Below are 9617 nucleotides of genomic sequence, written 5' to 3'. Positions count from 1 at the left end.
GTAGTTATCCTTTAAATCCTTTTCACTCTCAGCTAACACCAGGGGTGTTTCTAGGTTTCATAAACATCCGGGGCTTAGCCCAGACGGAAAATGAAAATGCCAAAATGATTTCTATGCTTTATTTTGCATGAACATTTTTCATAATGCTTCACCTATACAAACAAAATGCGCAGTTTATTATAGCTTAAAATAGCTACCTGACTGCTGTGCTGCTTATCCCCAAATGTCTAAAGTTCCGTTCAAGTTATTCGAGTTATCAAGTAAAATTAATACAAGTGAGACAGACTTTACACACACTATTCTGCCTGGGGATAGGTTAATTCACTTGAGGTGGTAAAAAGGTAATGTTTTTAAACATAATCTTTTTATTCTCTTGCCAGAAGGACTATCTAGACTAGGCTAGTACTTATAAATATTTTTACTTTTATTTATTTTTTTAACCCAAAAATTATATTCAGGGCTAATTAAACACAGGGTCTGTGATTAGGATGTCTGGGTTCAGGGTCTGCGTTCAGCGCCTAATCGACCAGGTAAACACACGTCCTGCCGTCCTCCGAGCTCCAGGAAACCAAGTTCCAGGTGGTGAATATTTAGCTCAGACATCGTTCACTCAATACATTCATGAGCCAAAAACTGACTGCAGCTGACCTCAGATCTGGTGAACTGGGCTTTTATTTCTTTCACTTCATATATTTCGACCAATCCTGTTGCTGGAGGCATAGTTATTTGCAGACAAACTAGACCCGCCCATGAACATTTTAAAATGTAAATACAGACATTCCTGTATAATTAAGGTGAATGACAGCTCCCTCTGCTGGACAACAGTCTCACACCAAACTACATTTTCCGTTTGAACCAACTAGCTATAGTACGTTGATGTGAGACGGGTTGTTGGATTGAACGTGTTGTAGTAGCAGAGAATGGCCTGCGGGGCAGTATGTACATTGTTAAAGGCCCACTATGCAACTTTTTTTTTAGCCAAAATTACATTAATTATGCAGGTTGAGAGTTATTCTGATGGTTCTGCAACTATTTCTGGGTCGTTTGGTGGGTGTGTCATTGCCCCATGTCGCCTCTCCAAGGAAAAAGCGCATATGGAACTTGCTCTGTTCGGACCGACACAATCCGGATGTGACGCAGCGGAAGTATCCAATCGCGCCTCGAAAATGTAGTCAGATTGTAGTTTCGAAAATGCTTTACGGCACAGACACACCCCCAAACATGGCACCGGCTAGATATAAACAGCCAGTTGCGAGGCAATTGTTGCATTCATCATGGATCAATCGACTGATAAGGGACCCAAGAGGCGACTGTCGGTGGAACAAAAGAAGAATAAAAAGAAGTTGGACCAGAAAAGAGACCAGACACGAGTGAAATGGGAACTATGCAACTTCTTTGGCTTGATTTACCTTAATATAACAGGCTAAGAGTCATTGCGATGGTTCTATTATACATTTTTCTTTGATTGTTCGTTGTTTCGACTCCCCCTTGCGCATCTTGGCAGAGCAATGGAATAGTTTTCTGCCGGCAACCCGCCGCCCACTCTCGCGGGAGTCTCGGGTCTCGCGAAGTAACGAATTGCTTTACGGCACAGACCCCCAAACACGGAACCGGCTCGATATAAATACAAGTAACTAAATGGGATTGTTACATTCATCATAGATCAGCCGACTAAAAAGAGACAGAGAAACCCAATGTCAGAGGAACAGGATAAGAGAAAAGGGAGACTGACCGACAGAGAGGCCAGACACGAGTAAACATTGGGCAAGCTTTTCAGGAATAGAGTGAACTGAAAGGAAAAGAAGTCTGCAAATCAGACGCAGACTTGGCCGTATTGCTTTTGAAATTGAAAGTACCCTTGGGTGAACTTTGTCTTCGTGGTATTCTTGATGTTGATAGTCTCTGTACAAATGTGTTTGCTCAACCATTTTGTTGTGAGCCCTGTGTGTTTCATTTCCTTTGTTTCCATGGGTGTTTGCCGTTCGTCTGTCTCGTCCCCCAGATACAGGCTGAATCCCCGAATCCAGGTTCTTGTTTATTTAGATTATTACGTTGGCCAACACTCTTAGACTGATTGTTCTGTTCAACCTAAAATAAAACAATTATAATCTAGGATATAAATTCTCCCCGTCAACTATAAAAAAGGATGGATTTATGTTTATTGCTATACAAACAGTTTTAAAAATGTATAACCTTGTCCGCACTTCATCTACTTCGGATATGGCTCTGTCATGCCAAATTTGTACCGGCTGCCAAATTTGCCAGGCAACGGACAACTGATCACGCAAGGGTTGTCCGTTGCCGGGCAGGTTTCAAAAAAACATTTGCGCTCATGTTGCCAAAGACGAAATAACATAATACAGAAAACGGATCCCTAGATAACACTTGTTTTTACTTTATATTTGTATTGTATTTAATTGTTTAATCAAATTTACCAAGTAAACTGAGTGTTTAAAGCAGGTCAAGGACGAAATAGCACAATACAGATAACGGACTAGTGCGAATGAACGAGCTTGAAGGTTCGCGAATGTTCGGGAACCTTTCACGTCATTCGACGCGATCGTCCGTTGCCAGGCAACGGACAACGCGATCATCTGTTGCCAGGCAGGTTTGGAATGGATTACGTATGGATGACGCGCCCGGTACAAATTTGGCAGCCGGTACAAATTTGGCATGACAGCTCCACGCATTCGCCGGCTTCTTTGAAAACAAATGCACATGGCTAGCGTAGAAGTGCATGGGGAAGGGTCGTCAACGAGTTGTTACGACTGTGTTGTAAAATATCTACTACGAAGCTGTAGGGGGCGCTGTGTAGAGAAAGGTGCGTGCCAAACAAAGAAAACAGCGAAGAAATTCCCGATCTTGCATAATGGGCCTTTAAATACATGAATAGGCTTGAATTTAGTAGTAATATTGGGGTTTCATATTTTTACAAAATGGATTATGTGAACATTGTTGAATAACAATCATGTATATTAATGTATTGCAGGAGTTTAGCTTGACATTAACCAAGTTAAAAGGACAAATAAATGAACCGCACCAAACATGTAGAAGTCAATGTGGGATTTTAATATTTAAACAAAAACACTTGACAGAAGTTTGATACAATTTTGTAAAGGGAAGCAGAGGAAAAGATTTTACCAAATGAATCTTTTCAAAATGTCACCACCATTCCGAAAGCAAGTCAAGAGGTTTGTGTAAAAGCAGTCCTCCCTGACCAGCTCTGTCCCTGACTCTAAACCCTGACTCTCAACCCTAACGCTGAACCCTCTGAGGGCAGGAAGACGCGCCTTCAGTGTAAAAGGTTTAAACCACAGAGAAGGAAGAAAAGAGGAAGCAGTAAAGAGTAGTGAAGTGGTGAGGTTAGTGACAGATGTGAGGGAAAGGCGTGTGGAAGCACACGGTTACAAGTGGGGTCAAGAAGATCCCTCCCACTGGAGGTCATTGATCCATCAGCCTCAGACTGCTGAGCTACGCAGGTCTTCTGGAGGACGAGGCTCAGGAGAACTGAGGAGACTGGACCAGCAGGATGTCAGGATCAGGGTGGGTTTAGCTCAGGTGTGTCAACCCCCGACCAAACAGGATCAGGTGAGGTTCAGCTGAGGTGTGTCTGCCCGGACCAAACAAGGACATTGATTAGGTTCAATATTCAAAAGATGCAACATTATCTGAACCAAAGATAATTCATTAAGGAGCAGGCAGGCTTTAGCACGCCTTGCTCAAGGACACATCACTGTATTGAGGACTTGAACCCGGCACCATTGGTTTGAGAGTTGAACCCCCAACCCCCTACCTAGGCCACTTTGTCCAGATAATGCAAACTTATGAGGAATTCTTGATGGTAGAGTCCTGCTGGTCCTCAGGATTTGCCTTCCAGATGTACGGCTTCTCCATCAGTCCTCCAGATTCCTGGTCTGGTTACAAACGTAATTCGTCTCTAATGTAAGGTAACAAACGAAGTAGTAGTTTGTCTCTAATATCAGGTAACAAACACAGTAGTAGTTTGTCTCTAATGTAAGGTAACAAACACCGCAGCAGTTGGGCTCTAATGCAAGGTAACAAACACAGGAGTAGTTTGTCTCCAATATCAGGTAACAAACACAGTAGTAGTTTGTCTCTAATGTAAGGTCACAAACACAGGAGTAGTTAGGCTCTAATGGCGCGTAACAAAGTAGCAGCTGTAGTTTGTCTGGTAAACAAACACGATAGTATGCCGTAACTTGTACTGGACAAACTAATCCTGCGTTACAACAAGTCCACTCTTTTTTTTGAGGCAAACTTACGAGGATCCTGGTTGGTGGAGTGATGTTGTCCTACAGAGTCTTGGCTCCCCTACCAGCTGGCCTCCGCTCCAGAAACACGTTCTAGTAAGAAAACACAGCGGTAGTTGGTTAACGCATGTCAAAGTAACAGCTCTATTTTGCCCTTTAGGTCAACCATGCAAGTAAATACAAACTTACGAAGAATCCTTGTTGGTCGATTCCTAGTTGTCCTCCAGCATCTCAGCTCCTCCATCTGCTCTCCTCAGACAGAGTCCTGGTCTGGAACAAACAGCAGAAGTCTTGCTTCAATGTGTGGTAAAACGGATGTAGTCTGGTATATTGTTACAAACGCCGGTGGTTTGTGGTAGCAGTATTCTACGAGAAGTGGCAGTGAGTGTGATGTCACAGAGTCAGGCTCCATCTACCCCACGACAGACATCCTCCACCAGGCAGGGCCGTCAGCACGGCTCCTCCACCAGGCAGGGCCGTCAGCACGGCTCCTCCACCAGGCAGGGCCGTCAGCACGGCCCCTCCATCCGCTCTTTCAGCACGGCTCCACCATCAGCTCCTTCAGCCATGGATACCTGGTCTGGTTACAAACACAGAAGTTTAATACATATTTTTGTAAAGCAAAAAAAGAGGAAAACATTTTCCCAAATTAATCTTTTCAAAATGTCACCACCATTCAGAAAGCAAGTGAAAAGGTTTATGTAAAACCAGCCCTCCCTGACCAGCTCTGTCCCTGACTCTAAACCCTGACTCTCAACCCTAACGCTGAACCCTCTGAGGACAGGAAGACGCTCCTTCAGTGTAAAGGTTCAAGGAGACACTCCTTCAGAGTAAAGGTTCGAACCACGGAGAAGGAAGAAGAAGGAGAAGGAGTAGAGAGTAGTGAAGTAATGAGGTTAGTGACAGACGTGAGGGAAAGGCGTGTGGAAGCACACGGCTACATGTGGGGTCAAGAAGATTACTCCCACTTGAGGTCATTGATACATCAGCCTCAGACCGCTGAGCTCAGCATGTCTTCTGGAGGAAGAGGCTCAGATGAACTGAGGAGACGGGACCAGCAGGATGTCCGGATCAGGTGGGGTTCAGCTCAGGTGTGTCTGCCCGGACCAAACAAGGACATTGATTAGGTTCAATATTCAAAAGATGCAACATTATCTGAACCAAAGAGACGTCATTAAGGAGCAGGCAGGCTTTAGGGCGCCTTGCTCAAGGACGTATCACTGTATTCTGAGGACTTGAACCCGGCACCATTGGTTTGAGAGTTGAACCCCCAACCCCCAACCCCCTACCTAGTCCACTATATCCAGATAATGCAAACTTACGAGGAATCCTTGATGGTAGAGTCCTGATCGTCCTCAGGATTTGCCTTCCAGATGTACGGCTTCTCCGTCAGTCCTCCAGATTCCTGGTCTGGTTACAAACGTAATTTGGCTCCATTGTAAGGTCACAAACACAGTAGTAGTTTGTCTCTAATGTAAGGTCACAAACACAGGAGTAGTTGGTCTCTAATGTAAGGTCACAAACACAGGAGTAGTCCGGATCTAGTGGCGCGTTACAAAGTAGCAGCTGTAGTTTGTCTGGTAACCAACCACAGTAGTACGCCTTAACTTCTACTGGACATACTAATCATGCGTTAAGTCCACTCTGCTTACTTTATGGCTCCTCCATCCGCTCTCCTCAGCCAGAGTCCTGGTCTGAAACAAAAAGCGCAAGTCTGGTACCAACGTCTGGTAAAAAACTTGTAGTTTGTCTTAATTTTAAGCCCTTTATTTCCACTTTGTTGATACAGGTTAATACAATCTTACAATCCTTGTTGGTAGAGTGACGTCATCCTCCAGATTCACGGCTCCCCTATCAGCTCGCCTCCGCTCCAGAAACACGTTCTAGTAAGAAAACACAGCGGTAGTTTGTTAACGCATGTCAAAGTAACAGCTCTATTTTGCCCTTTAGGTCAACCATGTAAGTAAATACAAACTTACGAGGAATCCTTGTTGGTCGATTCCTAGTCGTCCTCCAGCGACTCAGCTCCTCCATCAGCTCCTCCATCAGCTCTCCTCCAAACCAGAGTCCTGGTTTGGAACAGACAGCGGAAGGCTTGCTGCAACATGTGGTAAAACAGATGTAGTCGTCTGGTATATATGGTACAAACGCCGGTGGTTTGTGGTAGCAGTATTCTACGAGAAGTGGCAGTGAGTGTGATGGTCACTTCTACCCCACGACAGACATCCTCCACCAGGCAGGGCTTTCAGTATGGCTCCTCCACCAGGCAGGGCCTCCATCAGCTCCTTCAGCCATGGATTCCTGGTCTGGTTACAAACACACTTGGTCTCAGCAGTAAAACACCTTGGGGCGCAATACACCCCACCTCCTGCATCTGAGGTTCACTTGTAAAATGGAAGACTAATTTAAAACATATTTAAACACTTAAATTAGACAACGTCTGCAGATTTTTGCGTTCAGCAATTCATCCACTATGGTCATAGAAGCACCAGAAACAATAATGGCTCATATGACTCCTACACAAAACCGGTATGAATTAACTCAAATCACAGCTTGGCACAGATGTAAAGTCATAAATTTATCAAAACCAGACCTAAACCTCTGAGGATTTTAGTGTTTCAGATGAGCTTGGTGATGGTTACCCTCTGGTCCGGTGCTGCAGGCCCCTGGTCTCCAGCCTCAGTCTCCGGTCCATCCTGGCACCACAAGCCTCCGGTCCACAGCCTCTCAGACTCGCCTTTGAGCAACAGCAGGAGGTTTGTATCAGCAAGTAACAGTGAAGTAACAATGAACACGAAGCAGTATCAATATTAAATCAAATTTACTCAACTCATATTCAGGTGCTGGGTTCCTTTGAAGAAATGTCAAATTGTCTTCCACCTTGAATTGATTTTCAGCCTTCACCAAAAATTGGGCCGCCAGTAGAACGCCGTTTTGTACGCAGCGAGAGTCCCGTCAACGTGGTTAAAAGTACGGCGCAACCATCGGAAATTAACATATTGTACGAAATTCGTGTTAGTGTTCTTATGGTTGTCAAGACTACAACTTTCTATGCTAACCATTGGGACTAAATCAAGTGACCGCACTCAGAACCTTCCACGGCGGGAAGCACAAACCGTCCGACTGGAATCCGAACATTCCAGCCGGAACCAACCAAAGAAAAAACGTAACCAGCGCCTCACCTTGAGCTGAACGGAGGAAGATCCTGAAGTCCAGTGATGGTCTTCATCAAAATACAGCCAACAGACTTACCTTGAGGAGATCTGTTTGTTGCTGTTGGTCATTAATACTATTCAGTGTAACATTACATTATTATGCACCCAGTGTGTACAAGTTATAATCACTCAAAACCATACGAAGAACCAAACTACCATGTACAACAACTTTAAACCTAAAATCCTGGAATCATTCAATGGAAAACCGTGTCTACATTTTACAATTATCTAGATTATTCAGGGTACAAACCAGAGAAAATCTAAACGTTGAGCTCACAGAGAGCCGACCATAGCCCTGCAACGTCACCCTGACCGCCTCATCACCAACAGCAAATCATGCCAGCCAGCCAACACATGTACATTTCAAGTGAGCATCCGAGTGAAAGGACTGCCCATATTAAAAATAAGCCAAATTCCTGACTTTTCCAACCATCTTCATGGTTTAAAGATTTAGACTTGACATTCTATTACGTTCTAATCCCCTTAGTCTGCTCCCTTGTTACTTATAAAACACTACATCTCCATCCCAAGAGTGTTGCATCCTACTCATGGGGGTGTGGTCTGAGTGAGCAGAGATGCATGCTGGGATACAGTGCCGTCTGAAGTCTTCAGTTCTATAGAAACGCCCCTCAGGAGAAACCAAGTGTTTGTGAATCTGTCGTGACATCAGTTACATGAGCTGGAATATCCTTCAAGATGGCGCCAGGATTCTGAGAGGAGAAAGGCCAAGAGGAAGATGTGTGGGTTCTTCCTCTCAGCCAGTGGAACACACCAACGGTCTTCATCAGAGTACCATGGAACATTTTGAAACATTCTCCTCTTTACATCTTGAAGCCCCAGTGAAGGTTTCCTTACCTCCTCAGCTGAAGAGCACAACTTCAGCTCGAAGGGCGCACTAGATGGAGTTCCCGGATTGGTTCTGATTTAAGGGAACCAATTGTTCAGCTAGTCCTGTCCGAGACAATTAGAGTTCAGCCTGAGAAGACGTGCAACTGAGAGCAAGACAAGATCCACAGGGCTCTCCATCAATCCAGCCAGGTAGGAAGAGCCGTCTCATTACAGGTCTGAAGGTCATCTTGAATATCCATTTAGGTCCCTTTCCAACGTCAGACTCTCCTTGTGGAATTCCTTTTGGTGTCCATCCTCCATTGATCCTGATTGGTCCTAGTTTGAAGTCACTGATCTGAACACGCCGCTTGCATCCTTTTACACTTGATTTGGATCCTCTCCTTCCTGCCCAGTGTGTTGGATCTCGCTCTGGAGCATCGCTCAGGGCTCTTCATGTCTACTGGAGGCCTGAAGTAAACGTGTGGCCGTCCATCAGGTATGATTTAGTTGACCAGTCCAATATCCCAAGCCAATCACACAGACCCCCGTATGAACATTATCACGATCAAAGCAAGCCGGACACACACACACACACACACACACCTGGTATGGGGTTCTACGTGTGAGTGGGAGACACACACCCAAACACACACAGTAGAACCCTAGCGATGAAAAAATCCATCTCATGTCAAACCCAAACACACACACCACTGATCCATAAAAGGCCAAACAATCATGCAGGGTAAAAACCTCATGCCAAAGAACATTCCATCATCCAACCCCAGCTCTCCTGCCAGGGCACCCAGAACAGAACAACCAATGTCTCCAGAGAAGTTAATTGTGTGCAACATTTTTCAGTGGCGTCCCACATTGGTGATGGATTATGCTTGGCGTCTCCAAAATGTGTCCCAGGTTGATTCAACGTTTCTGAAGTCATTTCTTTGTAGTCCAGTGGTTTCCTAAATGAGGGGCCTTCACAGATGCAAACGGTGCAGCTTTAATCAACCTGAGGACAGGAAGGAAGTCATCTCTTCAGAAGACCACTCAGTGGAGGGGGGTTGGCTCTTGAGGAGCAGGATCCATATGGGGATGGCCCCAAATAAGACCTTCTTGGAAATTAAACTTTTCATGAGGAGTCACGATGCATGGAGGGGACAGTTGAATGTGTTCCATGGTTCTCTGTGTCAGACTGCAGTTGTGTTTCAGCTGTTGAGATGAGGAGCCCCCTCATCTCCCCCTGGTGTTTCTCCTTCTGAATCCCGTCTCCATCTTAAAGAACATTCTAGTCCATGTAACTGACGTC

The 9617-nt window shown here is 45.0% G+C and overlaps 2 long non-coding RNA genes across 5 annotated transcripts; both read right to left on the bottom strand.

Moving 5' to 3' along the window:
• Positions 1 to 3035: 3035 nt before the first annotated feature.
• LOC130381463 (uncharacterized) lies at positions 3036 to 4327 on the bottom strand. The gene is made up of 3 exons (XR_008895420.1): positions 4284 to 4327; positions 3794 to 3914; positions 3036 to 3610 (listed from the first exon to the last, which is right to left on the bottom strand). It is a non-coding gene; the product is annotated as an uncharacterized LOC130381463 (long non-coding RNA).
• Positions 4326 to 9534, bottom strand: LOC130381455 (uncharacterized). Of its 4 annotated transcripts, none has more exons than XR_008895409.1 (9): positions 6914 to 9531; positions 6484 to 6577; positions 6251 to 6340; positions 6077 to 6154; positions 5924 to 5965; positions 5594 to 5681; positions 4688 to 5368; positions 4461 to 4541; positions 4326 to 4364 (listed from the first exon to the last, which is right to left on the bottom strand). It is a non-coding gene; the product is annotated as an uncharacterized LOC130381455 (long non-coding RNA). The 4 variants fall into 4 exon arrangements; XR_008895408.1 differs by having other exon boundaries at positions 6251 to 6577; positions 6914 to 7008; positions 7102 to 7145; XR_008895410.1 differs by having other exon boundaries at positions 5256 to 5368; positions 6251 to 6577; positions 6914 to 9534.
• Positions 9535 to 9617: the final 83 nt, after the last annotated feature.

Source organism: Gadus chalcogrammus, chromosome 4 (genome assembly GCF_026213295.1).
Source record: "Gadus chalcogrammus isolate NIFS_2021 chromosome 4, NIFS_Gcha_1.0, whole genome shotgun sequence".
In the NCBI taxonomy this organism is placed as follows: domain Eukaryota; kingdom Metazoa; phylum Chordata; class Actinopteri; order Gadiformes; family Gadidae; genus Gadus; species Gadus chalcogrammus.
Note: the sequence above shows the minus strand (reverse complement) of the source record. Positions and strands in the feature narration are given on the sequence as shown.